Genomic DNA, 25,446 nt, shown 5'->3' with positions numbered 1-25,446 from the left:
GTCAGCTATTCCGCCTGGGTAGAGACACTTTTCTGTGTTGCTGTTAGGTAAATGGAAAAATGGCAGAGCAAGGATTGTCATAGGGCAATATCACTAGATCAGTTAGTGGGTGGGGCTATCACAACTAAATCAAATTCCTTTCTTACATGATCACTATTTGCATGCACTTCCAGTAAAGATTACTATATAATGATCGGATTGGGAATATTTACCATTTTCAGATGAGATTAAGACTCCTCCAAGGAGGACATAAAGGCTCCACAATATATTTCATTGAAGAACATTGGAGTCCGTCTTGCTAATATTTAATCCTCAACTAACATCATTAAAACAAATTATCTGGTCATTGTTTCATTGCTATTTGTGGAATCTCATTCTGTACAATTTGGCTGCTGTGTTTCCTATAATACAACATTGACTGTACTTCAAAAAAGCACTTCATTGTCTGTGGGAGGTCTTGTGGCTCACTGGGTAGCGCCTCTGCCTCTGAGCCAGAAGCTCCCTGTTCCAGTCCACCTCAGGACTTGATGGCAAATGAAGGTGGGGTCAAACAAGTTGTGTGTGAATCTGTGAGTCCGTCTGAACATGCCAAGGGCTGGTGGTAAGAGCAGGAGAGATCCAGGGCTGGAATTTTACTGCTCCGCCCACCATGGGAATCGGAGCAGGCAAGGGGAAGATAATGGGAAGATCTGTTGATCTCAGGCATGACTTTATGGTTTTGGGATGAGAGAGGCCATAAAATCCTATCCCTGGTCAGCCATGTTTGATGCGGAGTATCATCCTTCAGGCAATAAGCTACTGGCGACAGACTAGTGACCTGTTCCAGGAATTACAAACTATGGAAAGAAATGACAGTTTGCCTTAGTGCACCACTTGGTGCGGGAAGAGAATTGGAATTGTCAGTAAAGTGTTTTGAGAAGTGAAAGTCATGATATGTGCAAACTCTTTCTTTGGTGCCTGATATTCTTCTCCCTACCTCATGGGTTCCGTAGATAGTGGCAATGCTTCAATTATTGCTCTGGCAGGAATCAGATTACTGAATTGGCCAGTTTCATATTTTGGTCATATTAACATACAGGAATATATAGGAGAGAAGACCAAAGGAAAACATATATTTCGCGAGTCAGCAGATACATTGATATTCCATCCAATAACTCAGTTGTCCAGGATAACGAAGGCTAGAGCCATCAAAACTTGTAAAACAAGATCTCTGCTGGCTTTAGTGCATTTTCTCACATCTTTCTGCTGTCACTCCAAAACAATCACATATTACTGATTCCTAAGATTCTAATTTGTAATAAACAGGGAGCTGTAAAAATAATTCCCACGCAATTACAGAGCGAGTACTGTTGTCCTGTTTGATGACTTGACAACACTTCCTCCAATGTGAAACAATGCAGAGTGTGCTCCCTGAAGTTCCCTAGACATATAAATAGCAGCAGTTTGAGAGCTAGTGAAATAACAACCCAACTTACGGTGCCAAATTTATACAAGAGTGACAACTTGAATGGAACTCATCAGCAGCTTTGAACTCATAAGTTTGTCATATAAAAAAAACTTAAAAATTGTAAGCACTGAAACTAATGGGCAGCATAGTAGCACAATGGTTAGCACTGTGGTTAGCGCCAGGATCCTGAGTTCGATTCCCAGCTTGGATCACTGTCTGTGCGGAGTCTGCGCATTCTCCCTGTGTCTGCCTGGATTTCCTCCAGATGCTCTGGTTTCCTCCCACAGTCCAAAAGATGTGCTGGTCAGGTGCACTGGCCATGCAAAATTCTCCCTCAATGTATCCAAACAGGTGCCGGAGTGTGGCGACTGGGGGATTTTCACAGTAACTTCATTGCAGTGTTAATGTAAGCCTACTTGTGACAATAATAAATAAAAAATAATTAAAGAGGAAATACTCTGCCAGTTCCAGTCAGCATCTAGGTGCAAAGTTTTGCATGAGCTAGCCGAAAGCTAAACGCCACACTACAAAAAGAATACTGACACACTGGAGAAATCACCAAAAAATTGAGAAGGATGTTACAAGAATTGACAAGTTGGAATATATAGAAAAGATTGAGTAGACTGCTCTGGAAAACAGACCAGCTGTACCTCTAACATCACCCAACTTACCTGCTGCTGAGACCTCCATCATACCTTTGTTGCCTCTAAACATGACTATTCGTATTCATTCCTGGCAGTCTCCCACATTCTACCCACGCAAAACTCAGCTGCCCGTGACCTAACTTTCACCAAGTCCCATTGCCTATCACGCTTGTTGACCTACACTGGCTCCCAGTCAAGCAACGTTTCGAGTTTAGAATTCTCATCCCTGTTTTCAAAGCCCTCACCCCTCCTTGTCTCGGTAACCTCTTCCAGCCCACAACCCTCTGAGATGTCACCACTCCTCCATTTATGGTCCTAATTGCTACAATTCTCTCTCTGAGCCTCTTCCTTTTTCTTTATCACTTTCCTCCTTGACGACATTCCTTACAACCTTTTCCTTTGACCAGAAATGCATAGGTATACATCTTAGGAAAGGACGGACAGTCTTGGTCTCCTACCTCCCGTGACAGGAGAAGGATGAGGGTCACCTGAAATAGAAGTCTTCAAAATTATGATAGGTTTTGATAAGAGTGAATACAGAGAGAACCTTTGCTCTTGCGTGGAAGGGCCTAACTAGAGGCTATCAATATAGTCACCGATAAATACAACTGGGAATTCAGAAGAAGCTTCTGCACCCAACGAGTGGGAACAATGTGGAATTTGTGACTATAAGACCACAGTGATCCAATATAATGGACACCATTAAAGAGGAGCTAGACAAGATCCAAGTAACATAATGCTCTTCACATAAAATATCTTAAGGAGCAGCACTCAAATGGAGATTTGCAAATTTCCCAGGCAGCTCTTCACTGCTTAATGAGAGTCACAAGGTTAACATCATGGAAATAGGCCCTTCAGCCCAACTTGTCAATGCTGCCCAGTTTTTACCATTAAGCTAGTCCGAATTGCCTATGTTTGGCCCATATCCCTCTATACCAATTACCCAAACGTGGACACCTTGTGAGTCCCATGAGAACATGAGTGCTAAATTTCTCAGCAGTATCATCAGGGAAACAACAGGTGGAGTGCTGCGAGGAATAACCAGTGACAAATGAATAAAGTCACCACATTTTCACAGTTGGTCCAAAACTCCAAACCATTCCCGTCAATTTGGATTATATGATTCATTTAATTCTTTAATACAGAGGGAGTGCATGTCTATCTCAAATCAATATTGTGTGCAATCAGCTTGCACTTCACGTGCTCTTGCTTTAATTCTTCTTCTAACTTGGGGAAGAGGAGAGGAAAAGAGAAAATGGGTCATCACAAATCAAACTGGAAATGTTCCAAAACAAGAACTCTTTGCATTGACTGTGAGAGAAGTGCACTCCCTCTGTGTCCAATCAAGCAAAAATATCGCTATTGTTTTTACCACTTGTAGTTGATGACATTTCTATTCATATATAAATGATTAAGCATTTTCTATTACTTATGAAACATTCAACATGTGAACAAGGTTAGTCATGATTAGTGAACAAGCTCGATCTCTATCTTGTGGCGCAGTGAGATGAAGGGGGGCTGCTCGTGTGGCCCACTCACAAGCCTGAGTTTCCCTTCACCGCTTCACTTCATTTGGTTTTTGAAAATGAAATCAATTGATCAGATTGGAGACGATCAGGTTTCAGGGATCAGAAGCAGCCAGCATAATTAAGGACCCCACGCATCACGGATATTCTCTCTTCCACCTTCTTCCATCAGGAATAAAGACACAAACCTCTGGGGACACGTACCCACCAACTCAAGAACTGCTTCTTCCCTGCTGCTGTCAGACTTTGGAATGGATCATATTAGTTGATCTTTCTCTATACCCTAGCTATGACTGTAACACTACATTTTGCACTCTCTCTTTTCCTTCTCAATGAAAGATATGCTTTGCCTGTATAGCGCACAAGAAAGAATACTTTTCACTAATACGTGACGATAATAAATCAAACCAATAAATTATGGATTGAGGAAAGTGGTTTAGAAATGTTCATCTGTTCAATGGGTATTTATCCCCTGCTGTCAGCAGAGTAAAAGTAGTTATCAACATACTGAATTTGATTTAAAACCACATCATAGAGCTCTGCAATATTCTATTGCTATTTTACAAACATCTTCATTACAAATAACAAAATAAGACCAAGCAAGAAGTTACAAACCTGAAAATTTGTTGACCCCAGGCATAAAACAGTATTCTAAGCAACCAATATGGTGAGCAAGTTGTGCATATGTGGAAGTGTGTGAGCCACCATATTGGTAAAGGCTCCTGCGTCGATACCCAGAGCTCATTTCTGAAACAGATTTAAACACCCTGTTTAAAAATGCACTGGGGCTTGTTTGAAGCCCACTTCCAAAATCTGGCTGCCCTAAACATGCCGGCCTCTGGGTCCGCTGCAGTCAGAGCAGTGATAGGCTTGTGAGTGGCTGCATGAGCAGCTCTCCTTCATCTCAATGGGCCACAAGATTGAGATCAGACTTGTTCACCAACCATGACCCATTGAATAAGGTTGAATACATTTAATACATGCCAAATATTTCATAAGTTAAAGAAAATGCTCAATCATTTGTACATGAATAGAATTGTCAGCATCTACAAGTGGCAAAACAAAGACATTTTTTACACTTGGTTGGACACAGAGGGTGTGCACAACATTAACTGTGAGAGTAGTGCACTATCAGCAAGCACTTCACATATGCTTACTTTGATTGTGTGTCACTACAGTTATACCCGTAGGAAAAGAACTACGCAGATGGAAATCAGCAAAACGTGGTAACCCAATGCGTGGACGACAGACAAAATGTCTTGTGGGCCACACACAGAATCCAAATGTGGCCCCTGGGCCACAGGTTACCGATCACTAAGTTAGAGTAACTGGTTCATAATACTGCCTCCCCAACTGTCCTTAGAGGGGCAACTGGAGGTATCCACCAAAAAGGTATGTTTTTAAAAATCTTGCATAAACACGGAGCCAGGTGGAGCACATCCATCCTGGTTACCTTTGCCATTCCCTACATGGCCCCCTTGCTCTAATCTTCCCTGCAGACCCCTTTCCAAAGGCACAATGGAGGACAGCTGACAGCTGGCCCAACACTGCCTAGCAAAACAGTCAAACCACCTTTGGGTGCTCAATTGGCACCTGTAGCTTGCCTTCAGTATGCTGATGACATCTGACGTTCCAGGAGAGCCCTGGTTCTTGCCCATTTAATGTCCTCATAATAAAAAGAAGTCGCTCTCACTCTTAATGAAATCTTAGTCAAAAGCAACAGTTTCTGAAGCAAAAGCAAGACAAATCCAAGCATGTGGACCTCAGGTATCTGCCCACCTTTCTCTCTACTGGCACTGAACTCTGAAGACTGCATGTGGTATCATTGTTGTGTGATATTATCCCAAGGGAGAGGTGTATCCACATTTACATAGCCTTTTATTACATCTCTCAGAAATACCTTATGGAATTCCACATGCTATGATTTATTCTCAAGTGTACTGTGTATTGTGATATAGGTTAGCAGCCGCCAGCTTTTCACCATGGAGACCACAGATTAAAGTTCATGAGCTGAATTTTCCCATTCTGCCCACCAGGGGAATGGTAGCAGGTGAGGGGTGGACCATGGAAAGGTCCGTTGATCTTGGATTTTCTGGTTTTGGAGCAAGCATGGCTGGAATATCCCACCTGATTTGTAGGAGAGATAAAGAGGCAGATTAAGGAATATGCAAATTGGTGCTTGTGGGAGGAGTTGTGGAGTGCTTTGTATCCAAAGCCCCAAGAGTTCTTAATCAGTGATAGATAGGTAGATGGACTGAAAAGGTTAATAGGTGTATAATTAGCTAGATAGGTAGATTAGGTAAAGTTAGTAGCAGCAGGTAAGGTAGATTTATGGAGTCATAGAGGTTACAGGCTGGAAACAGGTCCTTCGGCCCAACTTGTCTATGCCACCCTTTTGTCTTACCATTAAGCTAGTCCCAGTTGCCTGCATTTGGCCCATATCCCTCTACACTCATCGTACCCATGTAACTGTCTAAATGCCTTTTAAAGAAAAATTGTACCCGCCTCTACTATTACCTCTGGCAGCTTGTTCCAGACACTCACCACCCTCCATGTGAAAAAATTGCTCCTCTGGACCAGTTCATATCTCTCCCCTCTCACTTTAAGCCTATGCCCTCTAATTTTAGACTCCCCTACCTTTGGGAGAAGATATTGACTATCTAGCTGATTTATGCCCCTCATTATTTTATAGACCTCTACAAGATCATCCCTCAGTTTCCTACACACCAAAGAAAACATTCCCAGTCTATCCAGCCTCTCCTTATATCTCAGAGCATCAAATCCCAGTAGCATCCTAGTAAATCTTTTCTGCACTTTCTAGTTTAATAATATCCTTTCCGTAATAGGATGGCCGGAGCTATACACAGTATTCCAAGTGTGGTTAATCTAGATACTTTGTAAAGAATGTGAGGCAACTCACCTCTACCACCCTCCCAGGCAGTGCATTCCAAACCATCACCATCCTCTGGGCAAAAAGGCTTTTTCCTCACAACCCCTCAAACCTCCTGCCCCTCACTTTGAATCTACATCCTCTTGTGACTGACCCTTCAACTAAGGGGAACAGCTGCTCCCATCCACTCTGTCCATGTCCCTCAATCTTGTAGATCTTGATCAGGTCGCCTCTCAGTCTTCTCTGCTCCAACAAAAACAACCCAAACCTATCCAACCTCCCTTCATACCTTAAATGTTCCATCCCAGGCAGCATCTGGTGAACCTCCTCTACACCCCTTACGTTGGATTAAGTTAGGTAAGTGGTAGTTAAGGTAGATAAGTGGAAGTTTGAGAGCCAAAGAGTTGTAGGAGAAAATGACAAGTGTGCAAGAATAGCTGAGGGAGCAGATGTAGTGATGGAGCCAGTTATCAAAAAGACTCAAAGGTGAACAGCCATCAACACTCCCTTCATGTTCACCTGTCCACAAGGAGGAATAGAAGTTTGACGGTACAGAAAATAAACAGTGGCAATTGTCACTTGATTTATTTTGCAGGCCCTCAAACTTATTACTAACCAAGAGCTGTTCTAGAAATATTCAAAGATCTAATAGCTGGTGGTCACCAGCTTGCAAGCACTAAAGCCAATTATTTGGCTATAGTGTGAGACTTTGATGACAGGATTGTAATAGTACAGGACAAGGATTACATATTATAGTAATAATCCCGAACTACCTGATGTCTCAAATATGTTAAAGAGCAATTTGACATTGTAGATGGGAGAATGGGAGCAATGAGAGAAGCAGCTCAGCGCAATCAGCCAAGAACTTTAACAACATTTCTCAAGTGATTCAAAAACACATTCTTCTCAGAGAAGGTTTGGCTTTCTTTGGCCGATTTTCTTCTGTTTTCTACACTGTCTTTCTCTGCCCCACACTGTTCCCTCGCCAACTGCCTCCCCTTCCCCCTCGTCCCAACTGCCAGCCCCCGCCTTTCACATTTCTCTGGATATTGTGTGTAGTTTGGCTACAGTTCATCATGAAAGAGAATAGCTCTGAAGGTAGAGGATATCTCCTAATAAACACCGTTCCATATTGTTGATCTATACTGGTTTCTAAAACTGTATTTCCCCACTCCCCCGCATTATTGAAATTTTCCATCAGGCAGCAGACAGACAGGAGCCTTGGTCCCTCAAAATGATTTATTTTGGAAACAATCCTTCATGCTTGTGTTGTGCATGTGGTTTTAAGTCTGGCTTCCTGCACGTCTGCAGCTCACAGCACATCAGCAGAAGGTAAATCGATCATTTTAAACTGGGAATTTACACTGATGTGCAGCAACTGTGTTTGGTCCCCTTATTTGCGAAAGGATATATTGGCGTTGGAGAGAGTACAGAGAAGGTTCACCAGGCTGATACCGGAGATGAGACGGTTAGCTTATGAGGAGAGATTAAATAGACTGGGCCTGTACTCGTTGGAGTTTAGAAGGCTGAGGGGGGATCTTATAGAGACATATAAGATAATGAAGGGGATAGATAGGGTAGAGGTAGAGAGATTCTTTCCACTTAGAAAGGAAACCAGAACCAGAGGGCACAGCCTCAAAATAAGTGGGGGGGCAGTTTAGAACGGAGTTGAGGAGGAACTGCTTCTCTCAGAGGGTAGTGAATCTCTGGAATTCTCTGCCCATTGAAGTGGCGGACGCCACCTTGTTGAGTATGTTTAAGTCACAGGTAGATAGATTTCTGATCGATAAGGGAATTAAGGGTTATGGGGAGCAGGCAGGTAAGTGGAATTGATCCACTTCAGATCAGCCATGATTTTATTGAATGGCGGGGCAGGCTCAAGGGGCTAGATGGCCTACTCCTGCTCCTATTTCTTATGTTATGTTCAGCAATCCACGCACGGTGGCACAATGGTTTGCACTACTGCCTCACAGCACCAGGGACCTGGGTTTGATTCCTGGCTTGGGTCACTGTCTGTGCTGACTCTGCACGTTCTCCCCGTGGGTTTCCTCCGGGTGCTCCGATTTTCTCCCACAGTCCAAAAGACATGCTGGTTAGGTGCATTGGCCCTGCTAAATTCTCCCCCCACCGTGTACCCAAACAGGTGCTGGACTGTAGTGACTAGGGGGATTTTCACAGTAACTTCGTTGCAGTATTAATGTAAGCCTATTTGTGACAATAATAAATAAACTTGAAGCATACTGAATTTTCAACCGGTCAGTGAATGTTACAGTGGGTGTACTATGTTTTCTTCTGTCTCATGGTTTTGGTTAAAAAAAACAATGTGAATAAAATTGCATACAGTGGGCGTGATTCTCCCAAAAACACTGAATTGGCGGGAAAACTGTTCTAGATCCCGACTGTTTTGTCAGTTCAGCTTCTCACCTGAATCTCCATGCTCTGTGCACTGCAGAGGTCCCAGTCGTGAATATCATTAAAATCCCAGGGGGGCAGGGCCTATTCGCGCCGCATTCTGACAGTTCTGGAATTCTGCACATGCGCAGCGGCTCCGATCTGTCAAACTCCCCTTGATTTTTTTTTGTCAGATTCTCGTAAGATTTGGAAACAACACTGCCATTTTTCTGGTAAAATTCTCTCCTTAGTCTCAGTAATGGTGACTTTCAATTCTTACAACAAACCATTTGCTTTCCAAAAAGCCACCTGGTTCATTCATACCCTTTAAAGAAGGAAATCTGCTATCATTACTTGGTCAGGACTACATGTGACGCTGGACCAACAGCAATGTGGTCGACTCTTGAAGTGGCCTCGCAAGCCAAAAAGATGGCTCACAACCAGCTGAACAAGTGCAAACAGGGACAGCAATAAAGGCTGGTCTTCAAAGGATGTAGGAAAAAATAAGCCAGTAGGTCCACAATCAACTTCACTGCAGTGCTGGGAGTTCACATGAAACATGAGGGTGGATGCAACACTGGGATGACTTGGTTACATCATATGACAGAGATGATGATATATTTCTCAAATATATCTTCATTATAACAATGTTTCTCTAAAATTTGAGATTTTATGTGAGGTGAATAAAAGAAAACCAGAATTTCCTTTGACTCGATATTTTTGCCTTCAGTTCTCCTCATATCCCATGGCAAAAGAACCGTGACAACCTAGACCAAGACAAGGATTCTACTTTTGGGGTTCGGGGGAGCAATCAGGACAAGGTGATGGTGGAACCAGACTTGGTGAAGAATAAGATGTGGACAACAGCATTTTGGATCAGTTGAAGTTTACAGAGAATGGAGGCAGGAAATTGGTGAGGGAATGTTGAAAGTGGCAGTGAGCCATCTTTGTGAGGGAAAGGAAATTGGGATCGGAAGCTCAACCTCAGGTCAAAAGGACACTGAAGTTGTGAACAGCCCTGATACATTACAGTTCAGGAATTTGTTCCAGGAAGTTCCACAATAAACAATGAAGGCGTGCCAAAAAAAAAGGGTCCATTTCCCACTGAGAAAACAGAGCGTACAGACCCCGGTGGCTGATGATTTTGACAATCGTGTGAGGAAGCTCTTTTGAGATGTGACAGTCACATTTACCATTATCTAAACTCTCCCACGTGATGCTAGGCAGAAATGGTGACGGAGCTAGCAAACAAAAACATAATTACAGAAAAAATAGGTGATTATTTAGTCACTAGGAAACGATCGATTGTATTTGTGTCACAATTAAATTAATGGGTTTCACATTTCTGAGAGCCTTACTTTCAATGAAGTATTTGAACATAAATTCACTCAATGCCAGTTGCTCAATAGTGATTTTGGATATTTGATTCACGATGGAGCTACTCACAATGGGGCAGCACAGTGACACAGTGGTTGGCACTGCTGCCTCACAGCTCCAAGGACCCGGGTTCAATTCTGGCCTCAGGTCACTGCCTCTGTGGAGTTTGCACACTCTTTCATATCTGCGTGGGTTTCCTCTGGATGTTTCGGTTTCCTCCCACACTCCAGGTTAGGTAGATTGGCCATGCTAAATTGACCCCAGTGTCAGTGGGATTAGCAGGATATAGATCTGGGGTTAGGGGACTAGGGCCTGGGTGGGATTGTGGTCGGTGCAGACTTGATGGACTGAATGGCCTCCTTCTGATTCTGCAATTCTGTGAATAAAACCTCACTTGTATGTTCATAATCCTTGAGGTTATGTTCGGGTGGGTGAACTCCAGAGCTCATACTGGGCACTGCTCAAAGCTTATGAGTGTATTAAATGACATATCTACTGGGCACATTGGTTCTTGAGTTTTAGCTGAAACACACAGCAGACTCTCCAAAGGCTCACTGAATTATATACTGACAGTATAGAAATAGAAATAGAAATGCTACAGTACAGAAAGAGGCCATTCAGCCCATCGAGTCTGCACCTACCACAATCCCACCCAGGCCCTACCCCCAAATCCCTACATATTTCACCGACTAATCCCTCTAACCCACGCATCTCAGGACACAAGGGGCAATTTTAGCACGACCAATCAACCTAACCCGCACATCTTTGGACTGAGGGAGGAAACCGGAGCACCCAGAGGAAACCCATGCAGACATTAGGAGAATGTGCAAACTCCACACAGACAGTGACCCAGGCCGGGAATCGAACCCAGATGAAGCAGCAGTGCTAACCACTGTGCTACGTGCCGCCCTGTTTTAAAATTTAAAGCTCTTGACAATTTCTACTTCATCCCCATTATCATCGAAATAGAAACCCTACAATACAGAAAGGGGCCATTTGGCCCATCGAGTCTGCACTGACCACAATCCCACCCAGGCCCTACCCCCAAATCCCAACATATTTTATCCACTAATCCCTCTATAACCTACACATCTCAGGACACGAAGGGGCAATGTATGACTGAGGCAAGTAAACATCAAAAGGTACCAAGTTTCAGCCTCTGTCCGTATTAACTGACCTTGGCTGGGGCAGCAATATGCACACAGAGATAAATCACAGGGGATCAGTCAAGGCTTGACTGCTGCTGAAAGGTACGCTTGTGACCAGATAAAATAACGGCAGGATCAGATTTAGCTTCAATATTCTTCTTCAACAATCTATTAATATTCACCCACTGCATATGAAGATTACTGCCTGACAAAGATATGTGAGGCCTCCTGGTAGCTTTGGAACCATATCCCAAGCAAAAAAGTTGGAAGAAATATCTGAGGACTGATAATATTTCCCAAGGCCATGCGGAATATTATTAATTCTGAAGTGTTTCTTCCATTCCCAGAAATTCTGTACCAGAGAGTTATTTTCTGTGCCCAAGTCAATATGTATCCCTCAGTTAACATCCCAAATATCAATTATCTGGTCATTCTCCAATTGCTGTTTGTGGGATCTTGCTGTGTAATTTGACTATCACATTTGCTTGCATCGCAAACAGTGATTATTCTTCAAAATAAGCACTTCATTGCCAACAAACCATTTTGGGATATCCTCAGAAAGTGAAAGGTGCTATGTAAATGCAAGTTCCTTCATTTCATATTAAATTGGGAGGTACCAGGCCCTATTTTACCATTTTGATTCTAAGTGCTGGGCGGACTTGAAACTGGGAGTGTTTCAGATCCGACTTTTAGACCCATCCTCAAGTGCCCCCATACATACCCTGCCTGCAAAAATATCAGCGATTCTGAGTCGCACTGAAGGAAGTTGAAACCGAGGCTTAACATGCCTGAAATCCTGCAGCTCTGATTGGCGTCTCCAATCGCGCGTGTGCAGAAAAAAAGGTAAAATGCCGTTCCCTTGCCACATCGCTCCTGGGCAGGATAATACCTCCCCCTGGCCTCCACAGACATTGCCCCACCCCCCAACATTACTGACCCCCATATCTCCCCAACCCCTCCTGCCACCCAGGCCAATCGCAGGCCTCTCCTCCCTCCCCCCGCTACTGATCTCAGGCAGAGTGGCAGTGGACCCCCTTTCCCCTCATTGATCTGAGGCAGAATGGCAGCAGACCCCCTTCCTCCACATGGATCTGAGGAAGAGTGGCAACGAACTCCCCTCCCCCCCCCCTCACTGATCTCAGGCGGAGTGACAGTGGACCCCCTCCGCCCCAACCAATCTCAAGCAGAGAGAGCTGTTGGACACTTGGCATTTACCTCCTCACTAACTGGAGCGCCCAAATTGGATTTTTGTGGAGCATGTCTGTTTCGTGCTGGTTCTGGATAGGCAAACATGGTGGTAAAGAGGGAAGCGCCGGTAAGTTTGGGCCCATTTAGTCAATTTAAATGCATGCAAAATCATCATAGGCTCACTTGCCTTAACGACCTTGCTGATGGAGAATCTCCAGGTGGGTGGGGGAGTGACCAATCTGTATACAGAACAGAGAGATCTGCACAAGCACAGTGGAAACCTCTAGCCATGATCAGCCAGCTTTCCAGCAAGAATAGACTCCATCCACTCCCCCTACTGGCATGAATCACACTTTGCCTCATTTTTGCACTAAGTGGCATAGGATCGTATCTGAAGGGTCACTGAAAATATGGGTGCTGTTCTCTTCCATTTTCACGATCGTTCAGAACTTTTTGGTAAGATCACCCTGATTATCTTCTATTCCTGCAGTTTCAATGGATTTCATTGCAAGGACTGTGGCTGAGCATAGCAAGAATATTTAGCTCAGTTTCAAAAAGTTTCAAAACACTTATTTTAGTGGGGTGGCAATGCCCACATTTTGATTGACAGTTTTAAGAGGCAATTAAACACAACTATCACAAAGATTCTATTTTGATAACATTTTGACCACTTGAGGGGATTTAACATTCTTGAGTGGGTTTCATGAATGAGACATTGTTTTTCTTTTTCAAGTGTGAATGAGTTCTATTAGATTGTTAGAAGTTTATTTTTTTCATCTTGGCCTGGCGGTGAGGTCTGCCCATCGTGGATACTGGGTAAATGGCTATGAAAGTGGCTTAGAGATATGAGCAACATGCAAGTAGCATGGGGGTGTGAGATGAATTGGAGGGGACAGGGAGATGGGTGGTGAGGTACAAGATAAAGAGCCTAACACCCTTTTTCAAAACTGGGCCTAAGTCTCCAAGAACCTGTGTGGGCTTTATAAACAGCCCGCCTTGGCACTTGCCTGTTACTGTGTCTATCCCCAAACTGCATCTGGAAGTGTAGACCTGACTGATCAGGCCCTGCCTCCCTGGAGTGAAAGTTGCATGTGACAGGGATATTCATTTTGAGACTGACCTGCGAGTTGAGAAATTTCCCGACTCGAATTTCCCACCTCAGAAGTAGAGGCAACCTTCTGTGTTCCTATGAATAGCATATTTAACGCTTGTTGAAATCTAGTGAAAGCTCTTATCACCTTCTAAGCCAATTGTTAAGATAAAACACTCCTTTTGTACTTCATAGAATCGTACAATGCAGAAGGAGGCCATTTGGCCCATCAAGTCTGCACTGCCAACAATCCCATCCAGGCCCTATTCCCGTAACCCCACTTATTTACCTTGCTAATCCCCCTGACATGAAGGGACAATTGAGCATGGCCAATTCACAGGCGGCACAGTGATTAACAACACTGCCTCACAGAACCAGGGATCTGAGTTCGATTCCAGGCTTGGGTCACTGTCTGTGTGGAGTTTGCAAGTTCTCCCCGTCTCTGTGTGGGTTTCCTCTGGGTGCTCCGGTTTCTCCCCACAGTCTGAAAGACGTGCTAGTTAGATGCATTGACCCAAACAGGAGTGTGGCGATTAGGGGAATTTCACAGTAAGTGCATTGGAGTGTTAATGTAAACCTTACTTGTGACAAATAAATAAATTTTACTCCACCTAACACGCACATCTTTAGATTGTTAGTAAGGTCACACTTAGCTGATGTACACTGAAGTGAAACCTCTTCCAGGACACGTGAGATTTCTCCCTTAATCAGTTAAGCCCGTTGTAATTCCACTCCCCACTGTGCAGTGGAAGTTTGTTTGCAAATATAGAAAACACAGCTGTGCAAGAAAAGAGTAATAGCACTGGGTTAAGGACGAGGCCTTTACCTGGCAAGGATAATTTGTTAGGATTGTAAACAGCAGGTTGAAGTATGCTTCCAGGTTTCACCTTGGAAGTAACTGTGAGGACTAGCAGCATCCACCACTGTCAAGCAGTTGAGTCTATTCTCAGTGACGTTTAGAAGAATGAGAAGTGACCTTATTGAAACATTTAAGATTCCGAGGGAGCTTGGCATCACCCTCCACACTCTGATTCTGAGAAATCCTGAGGGAAATATTCCAAAACATTCCTAATGAAAGACCAGGAGAATCCTCACAGAATTTCAGGTTTTTCAAAATGTTTCATCACTCTTGTTGTACATCAGAGCTTGGACCTGCCATACTATTTCTTTGATCAGTGTGATCCCTTTACTATTAATAAAGAAGAGTATTTTGGGTGTTTTTTTTAGGTCCTCCCATTACCTATCACATATCCGCTGTTGATTAAAGCTGTCATCTGTTGATTTACATTCATTTGATCTCAGAGTCATCATAAATGAGATCTTGAAACTACATCTTAAACAAACATCGTATGCACAAAGGTTACTTTATGACAATCAATTTATTCACAAAAGAAACTCTTACTGGGTGGAATATTATCCACTCAAAAGAATCAAAGAAAACCACTTTTCAAAATAAAAGTGTAATCTTCAATAAACTCATGCAACACTGGGTCCCCGGCTTTATTAAGATCGATCAATCTTTGGTCGCAAATGGCAATGGTTTCAGGAAAGTAAATATGACTAATCCAAGCTTTTACATGATCATTTTTCCACAATTGAAGAAGTATTGCTACAAACCTTTTTCAATCACTTTATTCATGTTACCCATATTGTTCATTGATATGCTGTGAAGTATTTGTGAAATGTACACCACTCAGTGGAAGATTCAATCCCTTATTTCATCCGCCACTCAAACTGGTACTTCACCAACATTGCCTGTCTTCCCTATCACAGTTCCACTTTCTCTGAAACACTAATTCATAAGTTCAACATCCTCTCACGTTCCTCCCTGCATCTAACCTTTCCAAGGCTTTATTGTCCATGCCCAATCCCAATATAAAGTTCAGCTCATCCTGTCTTCACCAGCCTCCTCATTGTCTTCCCACACAGCAAATTCCTACAAGTCTCTCCACAGCCTTGGTACATTCAAGCTTACAATATTCTACTATCAGAAACAATCCAACTCTGGTCCCCCTGTATCATCTGCCCTCTCGGTATTCCTTGGTTGCTATCAAGAACTTTCAGTTGTCTAGTTCCACCATCCACTACTCGTTCACTAAATCTCTCCTACTTGCTGTTTCCTTTCATGCCTCTTAAACCTCAAAGTCTACTGCTTCCGTACATGTGTAGTACCTTTGGACATTGTATTCCAATAAAAGTGTGTATCAATGCAAAATGTAGTAATGGAGAGTGGCTCAATGGCAGTGTTCTTAACAAACAATCAATATGAAATATATTGGGTTGGATTTTCAGAGCAAGAACTAGATGAATTCTGGATTCCGATCCCATTGCGTCACTCTCATGATGTCAGTGTAAATGGCAGATTGGGCAGGAGGTGAGCTTGGTACCCAATGAGAGGTGCCATTGCCTCCAGGAGTGGCATGCCTGGCAGCAGTGGTTAACAACAGGTGTCAGTCAGTTGGGGACCATCACTGCCTTGCCAAGGTGCACCGGCAGCTCATGAAAGGTTCAAAAAGATAAAGGTAGTGCAAAGTGACCATGAACCTTAGGTCAGAGTACAACACTCAGTCCAATGCCAATTAACTGTTTAAATCTCACAAAGAGAGCACAGATAGAAATGAACTTCATGCTTCGCAAGACAACTCTTACAGATATGCACTAAAGTGCACCAATCTGTTAGGTTCCATTTAGAAAAAAAGATTGAAAATCCCATTCTGTCCTGGACAGGCCCTTCTACAAGCTCCTTAAGGGGTTGCTAAGTGATGGCAAGCAGGTTTCCCATCCCCTCCCTCCCTCCGCACCCCCGCCCCTTACAGGCCCTATGAAGATCACAAACTGTCCCAGAGTTGATGGGACAATTGCCACTGTTGGGAATGTAATTTCTAACTTGCCCCTGTGCCACCAACAATTGAAATTCCAACCATTGTAACATGAAATCGGCAAACTGAGACTTGCAGAATTGTCGATTTAATACATATTCCATGGTGAGTTGTGGCAAAATGCAAATGATTCATCTTCAGCAACGCAAAGGGGTAGCACAATGGTTAGCACTGCTGCCTCACATGCAACGGACGTGGGTTTGATTCCCGGCTTGGGTCACTGTCCGTGTGGAGTTTACATGTTCTCCCTATGTCTGTGTGCGTTTCCTTCGGATGCTCTGGTTTCCTCCCACAGTCCAAAAGACGTGCTGGTTAGGTGCATTGGCCAGACTAAATTCTCCTCAGTGTACCTCAACAGGCACTGGGGTGTGGCGACTAGGAGATTCTCACAGTAACTTCATTGCAAGGTTAATATACAGTAAGAAGTCTCACAACACCAGATTAAAGTCCAATAGATTTACCTGGAATCAGGAACTCTCTGATGAAGGAGTAACACTCTGAAAGCTTGTGATTCCTAATAAACATGTTGGACATTAATCTGGCGTTGAGAGACTTCTTATTGTGCCCGTCCCAGTCCAACACTAGCATCTCCACATCAGTGTTAATGTAATCCTACTTGTGGCACTAATAAATAAACTTTAAAACATTGGAAGTAGTGTTATTATTGTACATTTCCCAATGTAAAGTCATCTAATATATAATAGCTACAATACCTAGGGTAACACAACTTTTGCGAGTACCAAAGTGCATCTAAACACATATGCTGCACCACTACTATTGTTGAACATTACAAAAAAGGTCATGGGGGCAAGTGGGAAATATTAAGCTGAGTCACTGCGAAGCTGAGTTCAGATTATGTACACCGAGTGCGTGTTGCCAACTCCTGTTGAATCTATTCGTGGAGGTTTCCTCATATCTGCTATCTACACATCCATCGTCACAGATCAGCACCTTCCCAACCCAAATGGAATGCAAACAAGTCGGCAATGCTCATTCAATGACTCTTGAATATCAGCCAAGCAGCCTTTTTTTCCCCTAATCTCCAGTATCTTTAAAATCAATAAACACAAACCTACTAAGAAAATGAAAAGGCCACATTTTTTTTTAATACCTCTATGATTCCACCTTTCCCCACCTACCTCATCTTCTTCACAGCTAATCTTTAATTCCTGGCACCTCCAGGACAATCTTGAAGGGTTGGCAGCTCCAACATCAACAATTCAATGCTCTTGGGAAAGTCAAACTGAATGGATAATTTACTCCTTCTGTTCCTATGGTCGCGAGAATGTTTTCTATAAATAATTCCAATTCTTTGATTGTTTATATTGTACTTCAATGTTATTTACTTTGTCATAGGACTTTACCTGGATCACCTTTGACATTATTAAAAAAAACATAATTCTGGATCAAAACCGTTGACCTATTACCAAAGGAATTACAGAAACTTATGTTTAAATTTGGAGGTGAATGCTGATTGCTCTCATAGCATCCCTACAGTGCAGAAGGAGGCCATATGGTCCATCGAGTCTGCACCGATCACAATCCTATCCAGGTCCTATTCTCATAACCCCACATATTTACCCTGCTAATCCCCTTGATACTAAGGGTCAATTTAGCATGGCCAATCAACCTAACCCGCACATCTTTGGACTGAGAGGGGAAACCGGAGCATCCGGAGGAAACCCACACAGAGACGGGGAGAATGTGCAAACTCCATACAGGTAGTGACCCAAGGTTGGAATAAAACCCGGGTTCCTGGCACTATAAGGCAGCAATGCCAACCACTGTGCCACTATGCTTCTCACCACACTAATGCATCAATAATAATTGTGGCAAATCCTTTGTTATTTCCTATGTAGGCTATAAAAGAGAGAGAGTTCTAATTGGGAAAATAATTGTCTACTGATCTGATGTAGCTTACACCAGTGAAAGATGTCTTATTGTTTTATGGATGCTGACCTACCTGCTATGTACTTCCAGCATTTTCCATTTTCATTTCACCAGTTTCATAACTCAAACCTTGGAAACTTCCAGCTGTTTGCTTCAATGCAGATTTTCCTAGAATCTCATCCAATGCTATTTTATTTTTTCCACAGCTACAGATCTGCATCTGTAATGCAACCATGGACTGAGTCAGTATCTATGATGAACCGTACTAAATCTCAGTCAGCTATTACCCCAATCCTTACCCACATCAGCACTTCCAATTCAAAATTTTCATCCTCCTGTTACACCTATCATGGTTTAATCCCCCTTATTTCTGTAACCTTCAGTCCGACAGTCCTCCCAAAACTCTCCTTTTCCCCACCACTGGTGGCCATGCCTTCACCCATCTCAGATCCATGCTGTAGAACTAACCGGCTAAATCCCTCTGCTTCTCCACCTCAGTAAAATCCAAGTCTGTGCCCACCCCTCCGAATGACTCCATCCCTGGCTTACCATCAATTCATGCTCGTTCAGGCCTGCATAAAGCACCTTTTAAGAAACTGGGATTTGTCCAGGACGGGATGATGGATAAGCACTCTGACACCACATAGGGAGTGGAGGGGTCAGTAGAGGTGGGAGAAAAACAGAACTGCTTGTCATTAGAGATGAGGGCATTGTTGGCTGGTTCAGCATTTCCCATCCCTAATTTCCCTTGAATTGTATGCTTGCTGGACCATTTCAGACCATTCCTACTTTCTCAGGAGACTAAGGAACTTTGGCATGTCCACTACAACTCTCACCAATTTTTACAGATGCACTATTGGTATCCTTGCCAACTGTTCTGATGAGTGCAAGATGAAAAGCTTCAACTGGAGCCCATCTTTCAGAGTTCAAGATACGATTTATAATTAACAGCAAGCTGCCCCCTTCACTTTAGGCTGGGGAGTGATATGTAAGAGAATCATACCTTAGAAAATCCAACAACAAAATGTGATTCTACAATAAAAGATACCAAAAGATCAACTCAATTATCATATTCCTGAAAATGATGCACTTGCCTTACAGTGTGGAGTTCCAATTTTCTCATAAGCATTGCAATGTTAAATATTTTGTGTCTTTCTGCTTTTGGGCATTATTTTCTTTGAAAATTAATCAAGAAGTCTGCATAAGATGCATCTGAAAGTGTGCTAGTCACCACCCAGATTAGCAGAAGTTCAAAGATGTGAAGGTTAGGTGGATTGGCCATGCTAAATTGTCCCTTAATGTCCAATTGGCCATGCTAAATTAGCCCTTAGTGTCCCAAGAGTGTAGGTTAAGTGGATTGGCCATGCTAAGTTGCCCCTTAATATCTAAAGTCATGCAGGTTAAGTTGATTGGCCATGGTAAATATGCAGGGTTACGGCGTTGTGGAGGAGGAATGCTTGGTGCAGGTTCCATGGGCTGAATGGCCCCCTTCTGCACTGTTGAGATCCTGCATATCGTCCAACAAATGACTCATTGTGAATCAGTTTGATTCTTAGGCTTGAGCTTAGCAAATCTGAATGTGGCAGTAAATATGGGCTTAAGTTTCAATTTGCATCAGGTTTCTCAAGTTAAGCTGCTCATATGGTAAAAGGAGTAGGAGGGACGTGGAAAATACCTGTACACTAGCAGTTAATGCACATACCGGCATGCACATGTTGGGCTAAATGACACTTAATGCTCTGTGAAATTCTGTGTAAAGTCACTGAGTTAGTTGTGGGGTGGTGGGAGGTGGTTTCTGGATTTTGATTCAAGCCTTAACCCACTCGGCAAAGTGGGACAATCAGATAACAATGCCATGTCAGTTTTTATTTATGATTAAAAATACTACCATTGTGTAAGTTATTAAAACGTCTCTATGGGACTCATTACCAATGGAGATTTTATCTTGATTTTCAAATGACAAGAGTTGGAGTTTCAACTCAACCACTTTTGTCATTAAAGATTGAACGAGTGCATAATAACTACAAAATGTCAATCAGCGTTAGATAATGCCCCAATTAACTTTAACATTGGCAACAGAGTTGTTAACTAATAAGAAGATCACAGATCAGGTTTGGCTTTCCTTGGGACATTTTAAAGCACTAAACCAAATTCTAAGTCAAAATATATAACATAAACCTGTCAAACTTTGGTTACATTGTGCCATCAAGCAAGCTTGAAGCCAATAAGCTTCTTTCTGCAAAGATAACCTCTGAAGATATAGTATGCTACTAGGATTTCCAACCCTAGTTGAAAATTTTCCTGACAATTTCATCACATGAAGTCCAACCATTATGCCCAGTAAAGCAGTCCAGTTCTCCCCCTGCTAATATTTATTATATCTAATGTGGAATGATCAAAGAAAATAAAGCATTGAATGGGACAGTGGTCCACGAGATGGGTGGTGTGGTAGCACAGTGGTTTGCACTGCTGCCTCACAGCACAAGGGACCCGGGTTTGATTCCTGGCTTGGGTCAATATCTGTGTGAAGTTTGCACATCCTCCCCATGTCTGGGTGGGTTTCCTCTGGATGCTCTGGTTTCCTCCCACAGTCCAAAGATGTATAGGTTAGGCAGATTTGCCATGCTAAAATTGTCTATTAATGTCAGGAGGATTATCAGGGTAAATGCATGGGGTCACCCAATAGGGTATGGGGGGGGGGCGGGGTTGTTGTCAGTGCAGGCTTGATGGGCTGAATGGCTTCCTTCTGCACTGTAGGGATTCTATGAGATTAATCATTCATCCCTGGAAACTCCAGGACAATCCTGGAGGGTTGGTAACCCAATACAATATCCATTTTCCAGTCATATAGATCCCGATCTACATTTTAAAAAAGGCCAAAGATAGTTGATAAAACATCTGATATCAAGGATATTATTGGAAAATTTGAAGGTGTGCATTTATTCCTTGTTCATATACCAACCGACAGCTTCTTCTCTGCTGTCATCAGACTTTTGAATGAATCTACCTTATATTAAGTTGATCTACACCCTAGCTATGACTGTAACACTAGTGCCTCACAGCACCAGGGACCTGGGTTTGATTCCTGGCTTGGGTCACTGTGCAGAGTCTGCATGCTCTCCCCGTGTCTGCATGGGTTTCCTCCGGGTATTCCAGTTTCCTTGCACAGTCTGAAAGACGTGCTAGTTAGGTGCATTGGCCATGCTAAATTCTCCCTCAGTGTACTCGAACAGGCGCCGGAGTGTGGCGACTAGGGGACTCTCACAATAACTTCATTGAAGTGTTAATGTAAGCTGACTTGTGGTACTAATAAATAAACTTATACCTTTCCTTCTCCTTTATGCACTCTATGAACAGTATGCCTTGTCTGAACATAAGAAATAGGAGGAGTAGGCCATCTAGCCCTTCGAGCCTGCCCCGCCATTCAATAAGATCATGGCTGATCTGTCGTGGCTCAGTTCCACATTCCCGCCCTCTCCCCATAACCCTTAATCCCCTCTCTTATCAAAAACCCATCAACCCGCGTCTTAAAAATATTTAGCGAGGCAGCCTCCACCACTTCAACGGGCAGAGAATTCCAGAGATTCACCACCCTTTGAGTGAAGAAGTTCCTCCTCAACTCCATTCTAAACCGCCCCCCCTTTATCTTGAGGCTGTGCCCTCTAGTCCTACTGTCTTTTTTGAGCGGGAAGAGTCTCTCCACCTCTATCCTATCCATCCCATTCATCATCTTATACGTCTCAATGAGATCTCCCCTCATTCTTCTAAACTCCAACGAGTACAAGCCTAGTTTATTCAGCCTCTCCTCATAGCTCAACCCCCTCAACTCCGGTATCAGCCTAGTAAACCTCCTCTGCACTCCCTCCAAGGCCAAAATATCTTTGCGCAGGTGCGGCGCCCAAAACTGCACACAGTACTCCAGCTGCGGCCTCACCAATGCCCTATACAGCTGCAGCAAGACCTCCCTACTTTTATATTCAATCCCCCTCGCTATGAAGGCCAGCATCCCATTCGCCTTCCTGACCACCTGCTGCACCTGCAAGCTGGGTTTTTTGCGACTCATGCACAAGGACCCCGAGGTCCCTCTGCACCGTCGCCTGCTGCAGTTTTTCGCCACGTAAGTATATAGCGTGCAAGAAACAATACTTTTTGCTGTATACCAATGCATGTGATAACAATAAATTAACATCAATAATCCATCGTACAGCAGATTTGCTGCCTAAATTGAATCCTGATGAAATATCAACATTAGTGTCAAGGTACAACTTGGTTCCCATCAATGTTATACAGTCAGTAACTGGAACAGCCGACAAATTGTTCATACACCATCTTTCAAACAACGAGGGGAATAGGAGAAAGCATATCAATAACCTACTAAGTCAACCTTATATCTTTCCTCTCTAAGTCATCACTACAACACTGCACTCAGGAGAAAAAAACATTTACGGCTGATCTGAGAACAATTATGCTGAGGTTTCAACTTTCAAACAAACATTTTATTAACATGTTCCTGCATTAGAGAAAACCCACATATCAAATATCAAAGTCTAACACATTATGAGCATATCAATGTCCATACAATGGTGCAGGCAGTGCCTTTCTTAAAAAAATGCATAATGGTGCAGTTATTACAAAGCTCTGCTAGGATTTTTTCCCTATTGTGCTGACTACACAAAAGTGTTGAAAATTGCTGCTATGTTGAGTTGGATCCTTTTTCTCAATTGGCAAATAATGCAATCAACGAGTCTTACATTCTCATTACAAACACAAAAGAATGCTGCAAAGTTGTTAAGCCCCAGGGGGTGGAAGTTGAACTCAAATCTACTCTCAACACAACATCTTGTAACTTTTTGAGGACTCTGGCACAGTGCAGTGCTGTGATACGATACATCAAGCTCCTACAGCTGACCATTAAGCTCCATGAAGAACTGACATCACTTGGTATCTCTGGGTAATTTTTAAATTATTGTTTGCCTAACATACTAATTTTGCTGGAGAATTGACATAAGTCATTGTCTTTCAACATCAGTGGAATGCATCTCGTTTCAATGCATTCTGGCAGTCTATTGAATTTGTCTTCGATAACTGTGCAAGGGACGGATACCTCACAATGTGGGTGGAACTTTCCCATAGTTTCGACTTGATTTATTATTGTCACATGTATTAACATACAATGAAAAGTATTGTTTCTTATGCACTATAAAGACAAAGCAAACTGTTCATAGAGAAGGAAACAAGAGAGTGCAGAATCTGGCTGAAAACCAACATGCATCTCCTCAGTTGAGTTTAAGCCACACTTCCTGGCACTTAGTGCACAGAAAATCTGGGGGTGTGGTTTATGCTGTCACTCTGGTGGGGCGAGGCCTGATAGAGCCAGCAAGGTCAACACCGCAGAAATTGCATCAGTCATCTCTAAAAGGAGCTGAAACCAACCCCCTTCCTTGGGCACAGAAGGCTTTCCCACAAGCATTAGGGCAACTTCCCCTGTCCCCCAAATAAATCTGTTGGACTTTAGCCCGGTGTTGTGAGACTTCTTACTGGGTTTACCCCAACACAACTGCAGAGATGTTGGAGGCTCTCTTTCCCTCTCCCACCCCACCACCACACAAGGATCAGGGAGCTGTCTCCCTTCCATCACCACCCACCCTCCCCTACCACTATCCCCACTTCCCCCACAACTACACAAGTATTGTGCACTGATTCAGAATGAGTCATTTACTGGACAATACACGGAATGCCAATTTTGTCTTAGAATCCCTACAGTGGAAAAAGAGGACATTCAGCCCATTGAGTCTGCACCATCTCTTCGAGAGGACATCTTACCCAGGTACCCCCTAGCCCTGCCTTATTACCACCACCCTATTCATGAGGTTGGAGATTTTTGGCGATTCTCTTGAAAAAAGGCACAGATGGATTTTGCCAAGTAAAAATGTGACCACTCTGCAAAAGTCTATCCATGAAATTGTGGCCATTTCTGAGACTTTAGGCAACATTATTGGTGGCGCAGCTTGAAGGAATTTGAAGAAAATGTTTTCTCAGTGTGTACATAATAGATGAACATCTTCCATGAGTCAGACTCAAGAGAACATGGAGCCTATTTAACTTGCAACAATCAGCATTCATAGGTTAGAATAGCCTCAAGATAGGGTCACTCCAATCACTGCCATTATTGAAGGAGATTTCCTGTGGGAGTCTAGTACACATACCTGCTTCCAACAACTGGCATGTTTACTGTGCAAAGGTGGGAGTCTGGTACACATGCCTGATTCCAACAACTGGCATGTTTACTGTGCAAATCGGAGCCTTACCGCATCACTCAGATCCTAGTGATAATTTTAAGGTGCAGTTAGATGGAGTGTGTGTTTTGCCATGCTTCAATGGACCACTGCTGGTTTCTCCAAAACCATACGCAAATTATAGTTTTCAAGATTCTCTTTCCCAGAGGGCTGTGTTATGATTTGCCCTCAGCAACAAGATTGATAGGTTTTGGACACTAAAGGAATCAAGGGCCTTTTATTGTTATCTTTGATCTAGCATGTGGTAGTTGTGGTCTACACAGACCTAAGACAGACTTGCATATATTGTTTGTAAACTCTCTATTGAACTCAATGCTAACTATTTACAAGTCTCTGCACAAGGCTCTACAAGGACCTATCTCTCTCCGTGTTCTGTTATCATGTGATCCTATGTCACTCACGATGTCTACTATAGATTTTCCACTCCCATTCGCATTGGGTGGGACTGGTGACGGGAGTGGAAAATATGGCGAGAAGACCAAAGTGACAGCATTAAACCAGGAAGCAATTTTCCCCCTCTCCTATCCGTGATGGCCACGTTTCAAGGTCAAAAACCTCATTATCGTAAATTGTTATATAATAATTAGGCCCATATTCTGGAATCATCCATCCACATCGCAAAGAAAAATCCATCCACAGCAGTATGATGGCAGAATGGCATGACACATGACAGGTCTCAG

At 43.1% G+C, this 25,446-nt stretch overlaps 1 protein-coding gene across 4 annotated transcripts in view; it reads right to left on the bottom strand.

Annotated features, from left to right (window-relative positions):
* The window catches only part of lypd6b (LY6/PLAUR domain containing 6B), a 124,068-nt gene that overhangs the window by 35,360 nt on the left and 63,262 nt on the right, over positions 1 to 25,446 (bottom strand). Inside the window, exon 1 of one of the 4 annotated variants that reach the window (XM_080198292.1) lies at positions 18,544 to 18,595. The exons of the other annotated variants lie outside the window; for them this stretch is intronic. The gene's annotated coding sequence lies outside the window, so the exon portion shown is untranslated. Of the gene's footprint in view, positions 1 to 18,543; positions 18,596 to 25,446 lie in introns of those variants that run through there. 4 annotated transcript variants of the gene reach the window in all.

The sequence above is a fragment of the Carcharhinus amblyrhynchos genome, chromosome 11 (genome assembly GCF_965287045.1).
Source record: "Carcharhinus amblyrhynchos chromosome 11, sCarAmb.v2.hapA, whole genome shotgun sequence".
Taxonomy (NCBI): Eukaryota; Metazoa; Chordata; class Chondrichthyes; order Carcharhiniformes; family Carcharhinidae; genus Carcharhinus; species Carcharhinus amblyrhynchos.
The sequence above is the reverse complement of the archived record's forward strand: the minus strand, read 5'-3'. Positions and strand labels throughout refer to the sequence as shown.